This window comes from Panthera pardus, unplaced genomic scaffold, assembly GCF_024362965.1.
Source record: "Panthera pardus isolate Hobbes unplaced genomic scaffold, ASM2436296v1 HiC_scaffold_12, whole genome shotgun sequence".
Taxonomy (NCBI): Eukaryota; Metazoa; Chordata; class Mammalia; order Carnivora; family Felidae; genus Panthera; species Panthera pardus.
Genome location: NW_026526677.1, coordinates 88112825 through 88130637, shown reverse-complemented (window position 1 = coordinate 88130637; position 17813 = coordinate 88112825). Strand labels below are relative to the sequence as shown.

The 17813-nt window shown below is 45.2% G+C and overlaps 1 long non-coding RNA gene across 1 annotated transcript in view; it reads left to right on the top strand.

Moving 5' to 3' along the window:
- The first annotated feature begins 2023 nt into the window (after window positions 1–2023).
- The window catches only part of LOC109250386 (uncharacterized), a 33434-nt gene continuing 17644 nt past the window's right edge, over window positions 2024–17813 (top strand). The window contains exon 1 of the long non-coding RNA XR_002073013.2: window positions 2024–2210. This is a non-coding gene — a long non-coding RNA (uncharacterized LOC109250386). The remainder of the gene's footprint in view (window positions 2211–17813) is intronic.

Sequence of the window (17813 nt, the reverse complement as noted above, 5' to 3'; positions counted from 1 at the left end):
AAAATAAAATAAAATAAAATAAAATAAAATAATCTATCTGTAAATGCTCAAGGATGGGGAACCAGATTGTGATTTGGAACTAAAGATCTATGCAGCAATAGATTTCGTAAGGGTGAGCTGCTTTCCAGTTGTATCTCCCCGGGCCTTCACACTCCGTTTAGCCAATTCCCACACCAGCTACATTAACTTCTGCAGTCTGTTCTCCTTTGGGTTGAAGCTGGCTCAGTCTCTGGGGAAGGACAGTTGTGGGATGTGCCCGATGAATCAGGGAATGAAGTTGGAGTAAACTATGTGGTCTCCCATTGGTAGGATTTTGACAAGACTGTAGTTTGACAATGAAACTGATATGAACGAAACAAATAGTGCTCTCAGGGCCCTTCATCTGGGCTTTCCATCCTTCAAAATCAGTGTGGTTTGTTCAAAATCCCACCTACTGCTTTTACCAAGACCAAATTTCCACACTCTGAAAATGGATTTCTCTTTGTGGTTTGTTAGGCCACTGTGGTTTCCCCTGCTGGATTCCTTTTTGTGGTTGGAGGTCAAACCCTTTCTTGCCTGCTGCTTCCAGGAATGCGTAGTGTGTGTCCCAGAGTGCTACACGGGGAGGGTTTTATTCTATCTCTCGTGAATGGAATGGCAGTCATCCAGCAGGCCTGGGTGCATGTATAAATAGAGGGACACGTAAGCCTGCATTTAATATCCAGAACATGAACCAGCCTCCATGGTGTGTTAGCCCATCATGTTTTGATGAAAGGCTGCTGACAGCACCACAGACCATGCCATGGGGCCCAGCAAACCACCTAATCCCACTGCTTTATCCCAGGCATAGATGGGGGCGGATTTCCCTGCCAGGAACAATGTCTTTCCAGCTACCAGCAGCTCTGAGTTTCTTTGGCTCTTCCTACTTTTGTCACCCATTACTCATGACCCTTGGTCAGAGAGGCCAGGGTAAACATGGGAAGACCAGGATGTACAGCTAAACCCCAAATCTTTTATTTTATTTTTCTTGAGGTAGAAGATTTCAACTCAGTCACCTATGAATCCCTTGGACAATGGAGCTAATGTCAAAAGGGCCCATTGAGGGGCACCTAGGTGGCTCAGTTGGTTAAGCAACCGACTTCCGCTCAGGTCATGATCTCATGGTTTGTGAGTTTGAGCCCCATGTTGGGCTCTGTGCTGACTGCTCAGAGCCTGGAGCCTGCTTTGGATTCTGTTTCTTCCTCTCTCTCTCTGCCCCTCTCTTGCTTGTGCACACGCTCTCTCGCTCTCAAAATAAACAAACAAACTTAAAAAAAAATAAAAGGGTTCATTGAAAGTTCAGCATTTCAGATCTCCTGCCTGACTTCCTACAATGTGTCACAGCAGACCATCACTTCCTGATCTATGCAGCATGAAATATGAATTCCTGCCATTCAGATTCTTTACAGTCTGGTTCCAATACTGTTCCCATCTTAGAACTAGCCACATCCTTACTTTAGCTTCTGCTTAATTGGATTGCTTTACTTTCTATTTTCCTAGGCCACTTCTGCCACTATGCCACTACTGTACTGATCTCTCCTAAAATAGCTCCCCTTCTCTCTGACTGTTGAAAGCCTTTCTATCCATTAGGATGAATTTAATTCCAGGACCTCCATGGCCACTCTCATCCACAGGTATCTTTCTCTCTATAGCATGCCTTGTTTTGACTATTTACTTAATGCCTGATTGTATGTATATGTCATAACCTATAGGCTTATATGCTGATTAGAATTGGCAGATTTTAGATTGGAATTCTAGTGTCGCCTGGAATGGAAAGCCCAGGAAGTCAAGGGTCATGCATTATCTTCTTTGTGACTTCTATAGTATTAAGTAGTATGTCCTATATGTAAGAGGGGCCAGGAAGTACTTATTGATTGAAGGAATAATAATCCACTATTGAAAAAGCAGAGCCTTGGCAGTATTTATTAGTGAATCCAGTGACCTTTCAAGGACATTCTCTGGCTAAGCAGTGCAATATGAGGTAATAATTAAAGTTATTCTCAGGTCCCAAAGGGAGCTCAGAGAATATCACTCCATTGAAGTTCCCTGGAGCCTTCTAGAATGTCAGCTTAACCCAGCTTCCATGTTGGGTTGCTTCCACAGTTTTAGATTTCTTGGGATTCTATGTTATGAACTCAGAAGACCTGATTTTTATGATTGTCATCTCAAAATAGCCTTCATATTCATACTCAGTAAGTACTTGATGATTTGATTAAGCCAGAACAGTGTGTCTAACCTTTTATTAGAGAATTTAGGTTTTGAACAATGCCTTTGAAACTCCATGAGTACCTGAAACATATAATCAGTGGTCACAAAACTTTTTCTTTAAATAGTGGCTTTGGCTTTTGTAAACCTCTAAATATAATTGTTATTTTATTTTTATTTTTTTCACTTTTATAAAACTCGATAAAAAATAGTATTTCAAACTGTACAGTCACCAGAAGTACACAGTTACCAAAAATGCACACATTTCACTTGGTATCTCCTAAATATAATTTTTAGATAAATATGATTAATAAAATGAAGACTCAAATATCATGATATTTTAGCACAAAAGGAGGAATACAAAAAATCAGGGGGAAAAAATCAGTGATTTTTGCATGTAGCTTATAGAGGGGCTTTGAAGTTCTTTCAAAAGAGAACTTTAAGAAATGTGTTAAATTATAGAATCATTACTGTAATAACAAAAGCTTCCGCTTAGTGAGCATTTGTTGTGAGTCATTAAGTATTGGATACTCAAAATCTCATTTAATCCTAAAAGCAACTCTGTGAAGAGGGATTTTATAAGCTACATCTTAGGGTCATGGAGGTTAGAGGCATGTACCTAGAGGTTACAATAGTTAGCCTGGATTTAAACACAGATTTGTTAGACTCCAAAGCCCATGTGTCACTATCATGACCACCTTGGTGGACAAACACTTGATTGGACGTGTTCAATTGTGTATGTTTTTAAATTTTTTTTAAAAAAGTTTACTTATTTATTTTGAGAGAGACAGAGACAGCATGAGTGGTGGAAAGAGCAGAGAGAGAGGGAGACAGAATTCCAAGCAGGTTCTGCACTGCCAGCACAGAGCCAAATGTGCGGCTTGAACCTCTAAAACCACAAGATCATGACCTGAGCTAACACCAGAGTTAGATGCTTAAGTGACTGAGACAGCCAGGTACTGTGCCCTGCTCCACCCTGCCTTTTATGACAAGTTCCTAACAGATGGCTGTAAAGTGTCTGCTCCCCTCCCCCAATTCACAGTTGCTCAAAAATTGGGGCGCTTGGGTGGCTCAGTCGATTGGGTGTCAGACTTCTGCTCAGGCCATGATCTTGCGGTTCGTGGGTTTGAGCCCCACGTTGGGCTCTGTGCTGACCGCTCAGAGCATGGCGCCTGCTTCAGATTCTGTGTCTCCCTCTCTCTGCCCCTCCCCTGCTCACTCTGTCTTTCTCTCTCTCTCAAAAAATAAAAGCTTTTAAAAAAGTTTAAAAAGTAATTGTTCTCAGTGCTCTATTGTTACATGTAGAAAGAAGACAGGGTCTTTAAACTGAAGGAATTGAAAATCCTGAGCAGCTTCTAGATGAGCCACGTTGAAAGTGACAAATGAGAGTTCTTATTAGTTAGGATCTGGAGGAATATGTCACTTGCCTGTCATCATGGTACTGCCTTTCTTCTGTCTTTGGAGTGACTGTATTTGCTCCTAATCCTCTTAGTTATGGATTTAATTTAACAGAACAATGTATTGAGAACCTCTCATGTAGAAGCTGCTAGGACAAACCCTTGGCAGGAGCAATGAGGGTCGGGGGTGGGGGGCATGGAGTGACATGGTGGAGGTGGGAATTTGAGGGAGGATGCAAAAATGAATATGTGATCTTGATCTCAACTTATAAATTGTAGAGAAGACTGGACAGTAAGACTATATGTAAGTATGGTAATGGTGGGGGTGGAGGGAGGTATAGATACAATCCTTTGGGAACATAGGGGAGAGAGCAGGTTATTTTGTCTGGGAGAGCTGGAGAAGCTGGAGAAGCTGGAGAAGCTTTCATGGAGGATGGGATATTTGAGCTCCCTCTTGGAGGATGGGCAGGTCCCTGACCAAGGAAGGACGGAATAGCAGCAGGAAAAACATGAACTAAGAGTGGCTTAATAGCTAAGGTGAGAGTGAGGTGTGTGTACAGGTGTTGGGGCAGGCAGGAGCAGGGGTGGGGATTGTGGCAGGAGAGGTAAGGACACTTGAATATCCTCTTACAGAGTTTAGATTTTATACGGGCAATGGGAGTCACTGAAGCCTTTAAAATTTTTTTTAATATTTTATTTATTTTTTCTTGAGAGAGACAGTAAGGAGGGGAGGGGCAGAGAGAGAGAAGGACAGAGGACCTGAAGCGGGCTCTGTGCTGACAGGCTGACAGCAGCAAGTCCAATGTGGGGGCTTGAACTCATGAAACACGAGATCATGACCTGAGCTGAAGTCAGACACTCAACCGACTGAGCCAGCCAGGTGCCCTAGTCACTGAAGACTTTCGAGTCGGGGTGTAGCATCTTTCCAAATTTCCATTTTCCAGAGATGGTTCTTTTTATATGTACAGTTATTGGATGGTGTTGGCTCTACTATGTGGTTCGAGTTGTACTTTTTCCTTTTCAGGGGAGCCCTCTCAAGGAAAAGAAACTTACTGTGTTTTTATCCTCTTTTGCCAGGGTTTAGTTTATTTTCTATTTACCATTTCCCCTCTCTTTCTTCTGATGCTTTTGGCAAGGCAAGGGTTAGACCATTAGTTCTTCCTACTGGCATCTGAGTCAGGTATTTGACTCATATTTCCACATGACTATTCTTTTTGGTGAGTGAGATGGGTCATCACTGTCTATGGGTTGAAAGCTCAAGAAAGTTTAGGAATAAAAAACTTGTGGAAAAAGGCACGTAGTCAAAGAGGTGGGACATGCATCAAAGCACAGGACAGCACATTGTGGATTGAGAGAGATCTCAAAATAGAAGGTGCTTCTCTTGGGATTCACACCACAGGCCTTGGCAGGCAGCCCACCCTTATCACCATTAATTTTTAGAGTTTGGAATTGGGCACTAGAGTCTGGTGTTAAGCTGTTAACCTCCAGCATCAAGGCCACAGTTGCTGGGAAGAATTCCTCTTTCAAGCTGTGGCCTCATCAGAGTTCTTCATCTGGACACACCACAAAGGGCGAATGTTCCTAAATCCATTCCCATGATTCTGGGATGCTATATATACTCAGGCACCTTCCACTCTTTTACTCCAGACCTGCACACCCAGAGCAGAGCCTTCTTGCACTGGATCATGGTGCTGAAGTTGCAGTGTGTGTGAGTGTGTACAAGTGTGTGTGTACAAGTGTGTGTGTGTGTGCACAGCAGTATGTAGCTCTCTGTATGCATAGGACAAGAACCATTTTCCAGGCCTTTTGTTTTCTATTTCCAGAGAGAATGAAACCTGAAACAATGTGCATAGTCTGAGGAAATTAGGGACATTTCTAGAACCTGGCTTTTTACAGAAGAAATCTGCTCCAGATCTAGAGACACGTTTTGGCTTTCAGATTCGAGAGTTGTTTAGATTTTGCCCAGTTTTCCTTGCTTTGTGCTGTGAAGTTACACCCAAGCCATCAGCAGAGGGCTCCCTCAACCTTAGGAGCTGGTATTGATGCTTGGAAGGCTAAGCAACGTAAATGAGAGAAGAAATGCAGATCTGACTGTGAGTTTAAAATCCAATGCCCCAAAGTGCTTTTGTAGAGAAGAAACCCTAACCCATCCTGAAAACAGACCACTTCAGCAAGAAAGTATTTGCTAGCGTTTACATGAAATGACACTGTTTAAATTCCTGGATCAAGGTCAGCATAATGTTTATGCTCAGAGTAACACGTAGCTAAGTTATCCTTCAGAGAACCTGAGAAGCAGAGCAACTCCCTGACCAATGGTTTAATTGTTTCTGGACTGGTGGCTCAACGGTTCCTAAATATTGAATCACAGCACCATCAATCACCATGGGTCCCTGGTCTGAACCAAAGCTCTGCAGATGCCAAATCCCTGTGTGGCATTTGCCCAGATCCATGTTGGCTAGACATTAAGGGTGCCTGATTGATAAAGCACAATGTGAAGGTATAGTGGTCCCAATCTGTTGGGGCAGCTGGAACTGGCTAACTGCTCTAAATTAAAGTTGGGCAAGTTGCATGGTAAAAATGGGATCAGGAAAAGGAAACAGGACCCTGCTGAAACAACATCCATCTAAAGTTAGTATCTCTTGAGACTGTTCTGATTTTCCACCATGAAGACAGAGCAGCCTAGGATCCAATGCCAGGTATTAGAATCCTTGCTTGGAATTTGCTAGACAACCTCTGTCCTGGTTTTATTAACTGACTCTTTTCCCTCAGCTCTAGGGAAATAATCACATTCCTTTATCATAACTTCATCTGAGATGTGTTACAGTGAATGTTACTACATTCACTGTATTGTGTTGGACACTGAATGTGTTGGACATCAGGTATGCTTGGGAATTACAGTGGAACGCCCTAGATTCCTTGACCACATTTGGGAGGTATCTTGGTCTTTTATTTGGGGGCAGTGGGGACATACGTGGTTAGTAGGTGAGGTTTTCTGCCTTTTCAAATTCCAGGGAAGCAAAGGCAGCATACTGTGAGCAACATCGGCCTCCCACCTGCCTTATATAGAAACGTATTGACCACAGTGAGCGACAAGGGCAAATAGCCACCAGGCAGGCTACAGCACTGAGCGCTGAGTGGGCTTGAGGGAGAGTGGGGTTTGTGAGGTCATGGTTTAAACAGTCATGATCTGGAGACTTTTCCAAGAAGAAGCATGTGTCTTCCTTGTGATAGAAAAGCAAATGCATACGAGGAGAAACCGTTGGGAAGCCACTCCAGGCTACTGCAGTGGGAAACTCAAGAGTTTCTGTTTGTACTGGCTTCCTTCATTCAGATGGTTCCCATCAGCTACATTCAGATTGATTCCATTTGCAAAGCTCTCCTGGCAGTCTTGGTGGAGGAGGCTCGGTGGCAGCATCTCTGGCATTTTCTGAGCCTGCCCAGGCCTTGCTCCTCTTGTGTTGTTTCTTGGCTCTTGGGCTCCTAAGCAGAAACTGGCTAAGCAACCGCTGCTGCTGAACAAAATCAAATGTAAAACAGAACATTGGAACACCAAAGGAAGAGACTTTTCTAAATGCGGGGGGCGGGAATGCAGTGAAGAACAGTGAGGGATCAGGAAAGGGAGGGGCTTCCTTAGAAGCAGACTGAATCATGCTCTGGTGAGGGTTTGTCATTGACCTATCTTGTCAGCATCCTTGATAACTGTGCCAGATCAAAGGTTACATCTTTTTTACTCTTCAGTCTCACTAATGGATGCAATATAAAAGATTTGGGTCCTATTCAGGACCATTCTCTCATTTTCTGGCCCTTACGAGAGTTTGTGACCCATGACACCCTGACACCACTTATTTTTTCCCCTAATCCTTCAACTTAGCCTCATTGCCTCTTATCACCTTCCTTCTGGACATCCATTCTCCCAGCTCCACTGTTTTACATGTGACCCATCTATTATTCCTCCACTCGATGCTAACTGTTCTGGTACTGTGAGTGAGGATGCTTCTCGTCCCGTTCCTTACACCACCACAGCAGGGAGAGGACACCCAGTGGGAGACATTTCCAATCCTTCTCTTCCCACTGCTGAGACTGGGCAAAAGGGTGCTGCTGTCCATAGACCGTGTCTGTCCTGCCCGGAGACTGATGGCAAGTGTTCTGTTGTTTCTATCCTTCCCAGCACTGTCTGGATTTGATTCTCCCCCCTCCACCCCATGTAGGTCATGGAGTCTGAACTTAGGGTGGGGACCTAAGTATTAGAAAGTGGGGAGCCCATTGACTCTTGGTCCAAGAGTTATCTAGTCCAATAATGCTGATGTACACACACGCACATGCACACATACATACATGCACACACAATGCAGGCTCATTGTCACACAGTTCAAAATTCAAAAGGCACAAAAGGGCAGAGAGTGAAGTCTTCCAGCATTCCTGTTCTCCCAGCTTCTTAGTCCCCCCTGTAGAGTTAACCAGTGTTTGCAGTGTCTTATATGTCCTTCCAGACATACTTTATAAGTACATTAGCAAATAATACATACAAACGTATGGACATACACCTTGTGGTTTTTTCATCTTTTTAAATGGCTGCAGAGTATTTCATTGAATGAATTTCCACAATTAATGAGTCCCATCTGGATGGGCATCTGGTAGTTTCCAGTCTTTTGCTACTATAAAAACATAAAATTGATGTTTAGTCCTCAAATCTTATGTTTATTTCCCAAAAGCTCAGTACTCAGGGGGGAGAGGAGTGTGGTCTGCACTTTACATGGCATGGTATTTAAAGTCCTGGACCACTGAGTCAAACATGTCCAGGCTTGCACTTTTGTTCTAATTCTCTCCAATGTGCCATCATGCAGAGAATTATGCTGTGAGTTCTGGTGTTCAATAAATTAGTTAAGTTTATTCTTTTCTTTCTCCTCTCTGCCTACATCCTCCTCCAACCCAAGGGTTTGTTTGTAACCAGAGTGCCTTTCCAGCAAGTGGTGCCCCCAAGCTCCTAATACTTAAAGCACTGAATTCCCTCCATTTCTGTAGAATGTGATAATTGGCAAAACACCTTCATATAACATTCTTTCCTTTGATTCTTATGCAAATTTTCTAAGGACATTTTCTAGATGAAGAAACTGAGGCTCAGAAGGACTATGTGGCTTGCCCATGGTCACCTAATTGATGAGTGACAGGCACAAAACTTGAAGCCAGATCATCTAATATCAGCCTACTTCTCTCTAATACACACATGAACCCTTTTGCCATATATGTGACATCAGAATCAGTGGGCAGTTTGGAATATGATGGGAGACTGGAGTTCTAGCAAATTCACCCCCAAATTTCATTTCCATCAGCAGATATATTGAGACTATTCAGACAAGAGGAATTATGGACTAATTTACCGGCATCGATAGAATATCCACTGAGGTAGTTCACAACATGATGAAGGCATTGCCAGTTGTCCAGGGAGTAGGAGGAAGTATGGTGGGAGAAGTACCAGGGCTGGAAACCTTTGATCTTGAAGTACAGGTTTAATGTGGAAGTCAGGGCATGGGCTTGCAAGAGAGGGGACAGGAAGAGAGGCAAAGAATGCATGCAGATCAAGTGTCTGCTGTGCTATGCTCACCCATTAATCACTCACCAAACTTGGGAAGGATCCATGCAGAGGTATGACAAGGGTGCCCTCGTTTTCTCAGTGAGTGACAGTGTGGGGTGATGGTGGTGCTGGAGTGGTGGGACTATCTCTACTCCACCCAACAGGTAGGGGGAGTTCCCCAGGGCGGCAAGGGGCTGTGTAACTGGTGACACCTAGTGAGGAGTGGTAGACACCAAACTTGTCACAACATCCTCCCTCCAGGAAGGAACGACTCAGGTCAAGCTCATATATATGGCTCTTTCCTCTCTTGGATACATTTTTTTCCAGCTCCTAGGAGCTCAGGCTTCTGGCAGTTTTATTGCATCTGGTTGCTAGGCATCTTCAGATGTGCCACTTCTGCTGCGGTGGCTGAACAAGGTCCAGTGCCACTGCCCCAAGGAAGCAGGGATGTGGAAGAAGACAGGAGCACTGGACACACTCCTGAAGGGGAAAGGGGAGCTTTCCAGGGGCCACCATTGAGAGAGACACAGGACAGAGAGGTAGGGGCTGGGTTATTACAGGCTCAGATGCTATGCCAAGGGCTTAGGAAATTATTCTAGAGGCAGAGGGAATCATGAAGGAACTTTGGGGAAAGGAATAACAAGATTAAGTATGCATTTGAGAGACACCACTCCATCAGCAATTCACTCATTTGTTCCCTGAACACTGAGAGCACACACTATGGATCCCACCCCCGAATTCATATGTTGTAGCCCTAACCTCCAGTGTGATGGTATTTGGAGATGGGGCCTTTAGGAGGAAGTAGGTTTAGATGAAGTCACAAAGGTAGGGCCTTCATGATATTTCTGTCCATATGGGAAGAGACTCCAGAGAGCTTGTGTTCTCACTCTCTCCCCAGAATTGTGTACAAAGGTGGCCATCTACAAGCCAGGTAGTAGGTCCCCACCAGGAACAGATCAGGCTGGCACCCTTGTCTCTCCAGAAACATCTGTTGTTTAAGCCACCCTGTCCATGGTACTTCATTAGGGCAGCCCGAGCCAATGGAGACAGCACACAACCAGGTGGCTGGCACTATCTTGGCTCTGGATATCCAGCAGTGAACCAAGAGTCCTCATCCTCATGGAGGTTGCAGTCTAGTTGGGGAGGAGAGGGAGGCATGGCATGAACAATGCACATAAGACATTTGCAATTACTTTTATGAAAGAGAGTTATGGGGCCTTATTTAGACTGGGGAAAATGGGGGAGGACTTCCTGAGGACATGACTTTCAACCTGGGACCCTGAGGATGAGTTGAAGAGAGTCAGGAATGGGCAGAGGAAAGAACATCCCAGGCTTGGGAAGGGCATGTGTAAAGCCCTTGGATGAGAAAGGGCTTGGTGAGTAACTGACAAGACACAAATGTCACCAGAGGAGAAGAGTCACGTAAAATAAGACTGGGAGCTGTTATGGGATAGTACACTTAGGAACTTGGTGGTCTTGTTAAGAGTTTTAGATTTAGGGGCACCTGAGTGGCTCAGTTGGTTAAACATCAGACTCTGGCTCAGGTCATAATCTCACAGTTCATGAGTGTGAGCCCACTTCAGGTGAGCCCCACTTCTCTTTCTCTCCTCTCTCTCTCCCTCTTTGACCCTCGTGGGATTCTCTCTCTCTCTTTCAAAAACCAAAAAGAGTTTTAGATTTATATTCTTAGTGCATTGATGAGCCATTATAAGGTTTAAATGAAATGAAGTGATCCAATTTTCATATTTAAAAGATGACTCTGAATAATATGAGCATCAGATTGGAGGAATGTCAAACAGAATGAGAGAGGCCTATTCTGAGGGATGTTGTAGCCATCCTAGGGGTATGATGACCCTGAGCAGCAGTGGGAGTAGAGGGGAGTGGTTGCATTTGGGGGCCAGTGGATAGGATGGGTGGGAAGAAGGAGAAACAGAGGATAGGTCATAGTCACAGCAGCTGGGAGGAAGAGGGTGAGTTTGAGGACACTGAGTCTGGTGGAAGTTGGAAACACATGGGCCTGTGTTTCAGGAGCCAGCTCCAGCCAGAAAGCAGTGACTACAGCAGAACTACCAATGCTGTCCTTAGAAAGTCCTGATTGCACGGTGGGCCCTTGGCTGGTGTCTGAGAACTTGGCTCTCAGAGTGTCCCAGTCAACAGTTGACTGATAAGGCCAGTTCCCTGTGGCTAGACTGTGCAGACAACATGATTTATGCTGAACACCTACTTTCCTTCTGGAAGTCTGGAATTTTTGTACATGCTAGGCATAGGTAGCTTAGTAGACTGACCACCAATTAAAACATTGGGCACTGAGTCTCTCACGGGCTTCCCCAAGCAGAAACATCACACACATGTTTTAGAGAAAGACTATGCTTTGTGTATCCCCTCATGGAGGAAGAAAGCACAAAGAAGCCTCATGTGGATTCTTCCAGACTCTGTGTCTTTGTCCCTTATAATTCAGCAGTGTCTCTGCAAGAAATCTCAGCCATGAGAACAGCCACAAGCTAAGTCCTGTGAGTTCTTCGGTGTGTTTCCAAATGTGGGGTGGTCTTGGGGACCCCTGACACAGCCTCAGGATTTAAATTTGGAAGTGATCAGCATGTGGAAAAAACTGAAACAATGGGAGCATATGAGATCACCCAGGAAGACTGAAAACTGAGTAGAACCCTGAGGATCTCCACAACTATGAAGGAGGGCCAGAACTCAGGCAGTAGGAGAGAGGAATGTCTGCTGAATTTAACACAAGGTCATTGAAAACCTTGGCAAGTCAGTCCCTGTGGGCAGTTGTGGAGAGAGTTGGATTATTAGGGGATGAGGGGGAGAGCAATTCTCCCAAGCTTGACTATAGAAGGAGCAGAGAGGAACGTGGGGGGTGATGTAAATGTATTGAGGTAGGAAAAAACTTGATCATTTGTTTCTTCATTTATAAGGTGCTTGCTTTATGTAAGCCAACACAACACTGCTGTGGGTCCAGCAGAGAAAACAGGAAGGACTCCCAGTGTGCTGCATATTTGAAATGTGAACTGCACAATGCCATGAAGGTGTTTAACCCAGCGTGGGGGCTTCTTTGAGGAAGTGACCTTGACTCTGGAGCTTGAAGAATAAGTAGGAGTTTGTTGAAGTGAGGAGAAGAGAAAAGGGAAAAAGGACTTTTCAGGACAAGGGAATAATGCAGATGGATGTCCAGAGGGAATGAAGAGTGCACACTGAGTGAGGGGAGTGTGAAGAGATAGGGCTGCAACATGGCAGCAGCAAGATGAGGCAGTGCCTTCAGACTCTCATGGAAAGGAAGCAGCAGAGAGGTAGAAGCTAAATCTCCAGGAGAGGGCTTGAAAAGATGGAGGGCTGTGGTTTCCAGAAAGAATTAATTCTGATAGTAGGGAAATACCTCGTCATGTAACAGAAACAGGAAGAAAGGATGAGTTTTAAAAGAACAGGTATAGCCATAGGTAAGGCCTTAGGATTGGTGGCAAGAAATTGAGCATTCTTATATGATGGCTTTCATTTTTTTTTGTAGGGTATGTTTTTCTCCCCTCCCACCCATCCCCTTTCTTGAGATCTAGCATATTTTGAGGCTGAGGAAACAGAAGGGGCCTTTGGTAAATAACTCCAGGTGGAGAAGAGGGGGACATTCTTTCAGCATTACAGCACATCAGAGATAGGCTAGCAGGAGGCCAAAGTTAGTGTGGTGGAGTCTATTGTCTTTAAGATATATTATCCTTGGACCTATCCCTGTGAGGGCTTTTTCCTTCTTCACCTCCTCCACCCTTGAGATCTGAAGCTCCATGTAGTGGTGACTCTACATGGAATGGAATGGCTGATAAATCCCGCCAGGGGCCAAGCCCAAGAAAAGGCATTTCTCTGGGTAGAAAAGGCACCTACTCTGTGGAGAACAGAGGGGTCAACAAGGATGATAGGATGGGGAAATTGAGCCATATGTGAGTCCTGGATGTCTAGACTTGATATGCCATGACCTTTGGAAGAGTTGAGAGATTAATTTAATAAGGTAGAGAGATTATCTTCTGTATCTTCACCTTCCTATAGACTTGACAGCAATTGGAATATAGCTTCTGAATCCAAAATAAGGTAGAATTCTAATGTTCCTTTAGATTCATGTCTGTACCTTGACCTGTTAATTGTGAGACTGTCCTCTCTCTCCCTTCTATCATGGGAGATGCAGTTTTGGGTACCACTTGGTAGTAGGAGGCAAGGTCATATACTCATAGTAAGGGGAAATGTGGTAGGATCATGAGTTTTAGGACAGTGGAGAGAGTGTACAAGAAGCCTGCTTAGGTTGCTGGTCAGAATTTCCACTGGGGCCCCAAACTCTTTAGTGGTACCTGTGTGATTTCCCTCAGTGTTGTGGAGCCTGGTTGTTAACATGATGATGATGGGCATGAAGCAGACAGTTGAGGGGTTCTGGAGTGAGGCTCTGCTTGTTGAGCTCCATGGAATGTCAATGGGACAAGGAAGTTGGGGCTGTTAGGCAAGACTGAAGTGGAGGTGAGGGAACATGGAATCTAAAGCAGCACAAGGAAAGACAAAGTGGAGACAAAGGAGAAATAAAGACACAGGAATGTGTATATAAGGAGGTAGTCAAAGATCTGGGGGTCCCTTGAATAAATTTAATGGGAGCTGGTGAGAAATCTGGAAGGATAGGAAATTGTGGTCGGTAGTAGGATATTTAAGTTTATGACTTCAGAGATGGAGAAGTTCTGAGTAATAAGCAAGTTCAGGATGTGGCCTTGGGAGGGCCCACATTGACCCTTGTCATCACTGGACCCTCTCCCTGATCCCATGTTCACATGGCTTTTCTCCTTCCTTTCAGCCTCTGATGTGCCTCCTACCTCAGCCTACCCCTTTCCCACTTTCTGGTCCAGCAAGAGGAACTCACAGCATCTTTTCTTCCGGAGAAATTCATTCCACATGTGTCTGATTCATTTGCGTTTACTGAAACTCAAAATCTCCAGTGTCCAAAAACTCTTTCAACTGTTTTTTCCCCTGCCCTTTCTTAGAAACAGGAAGTTGTGTTTGGCTGAGGACAAAGTCTTCCAGTGCCCCTGGGACTTACAAGATGTTTGGGAATGAGGAACGGTGAGGTCTGGGGAAGGCTTCTTTATTCTCTCCTTTCCTGGGGCAAGGGTGTATCTGTCCGTGGTAGCCTGGGCAGCTCATGGGGATGGAAGACTAGCCATAACTTTCCTGTCTCTTCCCACTGAGCCCAAGACCTGAGGGAAAGCATGTTCTAAAAGAGACAGATGGCTTTGAATGCTCCTATATTTCTCTCTCCCTGCACTGGCATCTACTGTTCAGAATATACTTGGATGTTGGTTCTCACCTTTCTCTTCCCAACACTTGGACAGTGTCTTGGAGGAGCTTTTCAATCTAGTTTTTGAGGGGTGTGGGCTGGCTGGCACTCAATTTTACGTGAGAAAGGCCAACTGTATCTTCAGTGGGATCTCAGAGAAACTCTCCATCTGAAGAAGAATGAACCAGACTGTGAAGGGGCATGTCTATTGTGATAAGTCTGCCCAGGTTGTTGGCAAGTGTTAGCCTAGAAAGCAGACAGGTGCCTGGGAAAGGCTGATGGAGTGCCAGTGAGGCAAGGAAAGCATGGAGGTCACAACACCAGCACTCTGCTCACTCAGCGCTCCAAAATTTAGCTCCCCTGAAGCGTGTTATTTTGTGCCATCTAGAATTTTTTCAGATGTAAGGCAAATATGCCCACAATATATCACTTGAGTGATTATTGAGTGAACCAGCAAAAATGTCAGCTTAGGTGAGTGACTTCTGTCTCTCACAGTCCATAGGCAGCTTTCTTGAAGGACCACAGGAAAACATGCTGTGCCAGAAGGCAGCTTCTCATAGACATACTGTCCTGCAGCCAAGGGCCACTAAAAGAGAGCGAACCCATTTGTATTTCTCAAGGGCAGGAGTATAGCTGTGTCCCTCTCTTCCTCTGTCTCCTGACTGAACTGCACCCATGGGCAGTGCCTTGGGGTGCAGCATGCTGGATGGATACACTTCCCTTTACTTAGGGCATCCCCTCCCACTCTACACAGAGCAGAATCAGGGCAGAGAATGACAGGTGTCAGGGGCAGTAGCTTAATCTTGCCTAAGATGTTGTCTTCCTCGTCTTCCTTCCTCATGCTTATCCCACCTCATGTTTCGTTTTGGCTGCATGTTCAGTAATCTGGCTTCGATGGACTGAAGAGGCACAAGGAAGTGATAAGGCTGTGGTAGCTGAAATCTGGAAACCTGAGGGTGATACTACATTTGATTCTCTTTGGTAGATTCTGTATTTCTTTCACTCTTACAAACAACTCCTTATTTCCAACAGTGAAAGGGACACGGCTGCTTACTGGAGGGGCTTGGTGATCTGAGGCAGAGCATGTAGAGAGCAGAGATTGCTGTGGGCTCACAAGCCTCTTTTCCTACGACCAGGGGAGACTCAGACCCTGGGAGTCCTGGGCTATGTGTGAAAGCATATCGCCTTACCACTTTACAGTCTCAAGAATGCAGCGGTGACAAAGCCTCTCTCTTTAATTGCCCTGGACCAGAAGTTGAAAATATAAAGACCAAGCAAAAGCCAACATATGCTTAAAAACTTTCCTATTGTTCATGTCTTTTTTTTTTTTTTTTGGTTGTCGGTGGGGAGGCCTGGAAAAAATGAAGAAGGATCCAGAGGAAAGCAAGAAGAACTATATGTTTGGATGCTTGGAAAGAGGAATAGTCCTTATTAAAAGGACTTATTAAAACCAGGGCCCACTGGTTAAAAACCCCAAACACAAAGAACCTAGTGAACATATCAGAGGGACAAGATGTGGGGTTAGTGGGAAGATGGTCCCATTGTCCCTGGACAATGTTCCTGGGAGGGGGATGGTTTGCTAAAGTGGGCTGGGGAACAATAATGTTGCATAGTTTTATAAATTCACAAATCCCTCTGGTCAGCTACAGGGGCATAAAGTGCAGAGAATAAACCCCAGGCAAGGATTCACTTACATTAAAGATGAAAGAAATGAACTTTGATGCTAATGTACCACCTCTGAAATATTTCTGGCACGTGTTCAGAGGATCCAGATGAATGACCAAGCTACCTGCCGCGTCAGGGCCTTAGGGACTTTAGCAAACACTAGTACCAGTTTCCATCAGGAGCACTAGCAGGAAAACGCAAACTCTCGGCAGAGGAAATGTAGTCTTCCCTTCTCGGGGCTCCAAGGGTGGTTGAGGTTGGCCAGGGGAAATAATGGTGTGGTCTCTCACTGCAGATCTATTTTCTGAGTCCCTGCACTGCAGCTGTTGAGTTTCCAGACACAAACAAGTATGTATTCTGTGAGCCTGGCCGAGCCCACACAGCAAGGAAGAGCCAAGCTGGATTCCATTCTGCTTTGCACATCGGCAGCTCTGCTGCCAGCTGAACTCCAGGGCAAATGCAGTCCCTGCTGCGTAGGGTTGGCACAGCTGGACTGCTCTGGGCAGCGCATGGGGGACACACTTGGCTTTGCTTATTCTAGGGAGGGTGAGAAATGGAAGGAGATGAGGAGTTGCAGAAACATACATCAGTCTCAACAAAACTGGTGCATGGCAAGGAAGAATCTGGTTTTACTAGCCGTCATCGACATGCCTGTGTGTGTGCTTGTTTATGTTTAGGTAAGCCTGGCCTCCCCCTCACTAGAGTCAGCAGATAGGGAGAAAGTGGTCAACTCCATGTGGAGCTGTGCACCACATGGAGCTGACCAGCAGCGACCTGCTGAGGGCACTGTAGGGGCCAGAATCCAATTTATTTTGTTTCCTGCTCCCAGGGCGAGTCCTCCCAGAGGGCACTGTTTCCTCACTCACACCAGGGCTCCCTATAGCATCCTCTCTGCCCATGTCACTAGTTATTTGAGTGAGTCTTGAGAGAAAGCAAAAGGGAGGGACAAAGGGGTCAAAGTGATGAAAAATGGAAGATGCGAATTTATATGTGTTCCTTCTTTTCACTAGAATGTCACTTCTTGAGGTTGTCTGTTTCATTGTACCCATTTATGAGCAAGGACTGAGTTCCCTCTACACTAGACCATATGGAAGACTGAACCAGGAAGAGGTGAGGAGATACAGAGTGGAAGGTGGGATTCTGGGGCTCTCAGGTAGGGTTTAGGTAGCAGGTGGGGGATGCAGTTCCGTGTAGAAAGGGCTGATTGGGACCATTGCAAGTTGTTGGGGCCAGGAGAGTGGTGAGGTGGAGATAAAGTCTGATGTGGAGAGAAGGCACTGAGGTCGTTGGGATGACAGTGCTTAGATATGGGTTCAGCTTTCCTCAGGTCCGCAGAGAATCTGGTATCTCTGGCTGGTCAGTATATCAAAGGGAGGCTGTGTATGTTTGCAGAATGGAATGGGGTAGTCTTTCTCAAGAATAATGAACCCAGAGGCATCTCACAGCCACTGTTACCTCAGAGTTGGGTATTTCCACCAGAGCAGTGGTTCTCAAACCAGCAGTCTCCACATCACCTGGGAACTTGCTGGAAATGCAGATTCTCAGGTTCCCTCTCTAACCTAGTGAATCAGTAACACTTGGGGTAGGGCCCAGCAATCTGTATTTTAAGAATCCCTCTGGATGCCTGCTCGAATTTGAGAATGACTGGTCT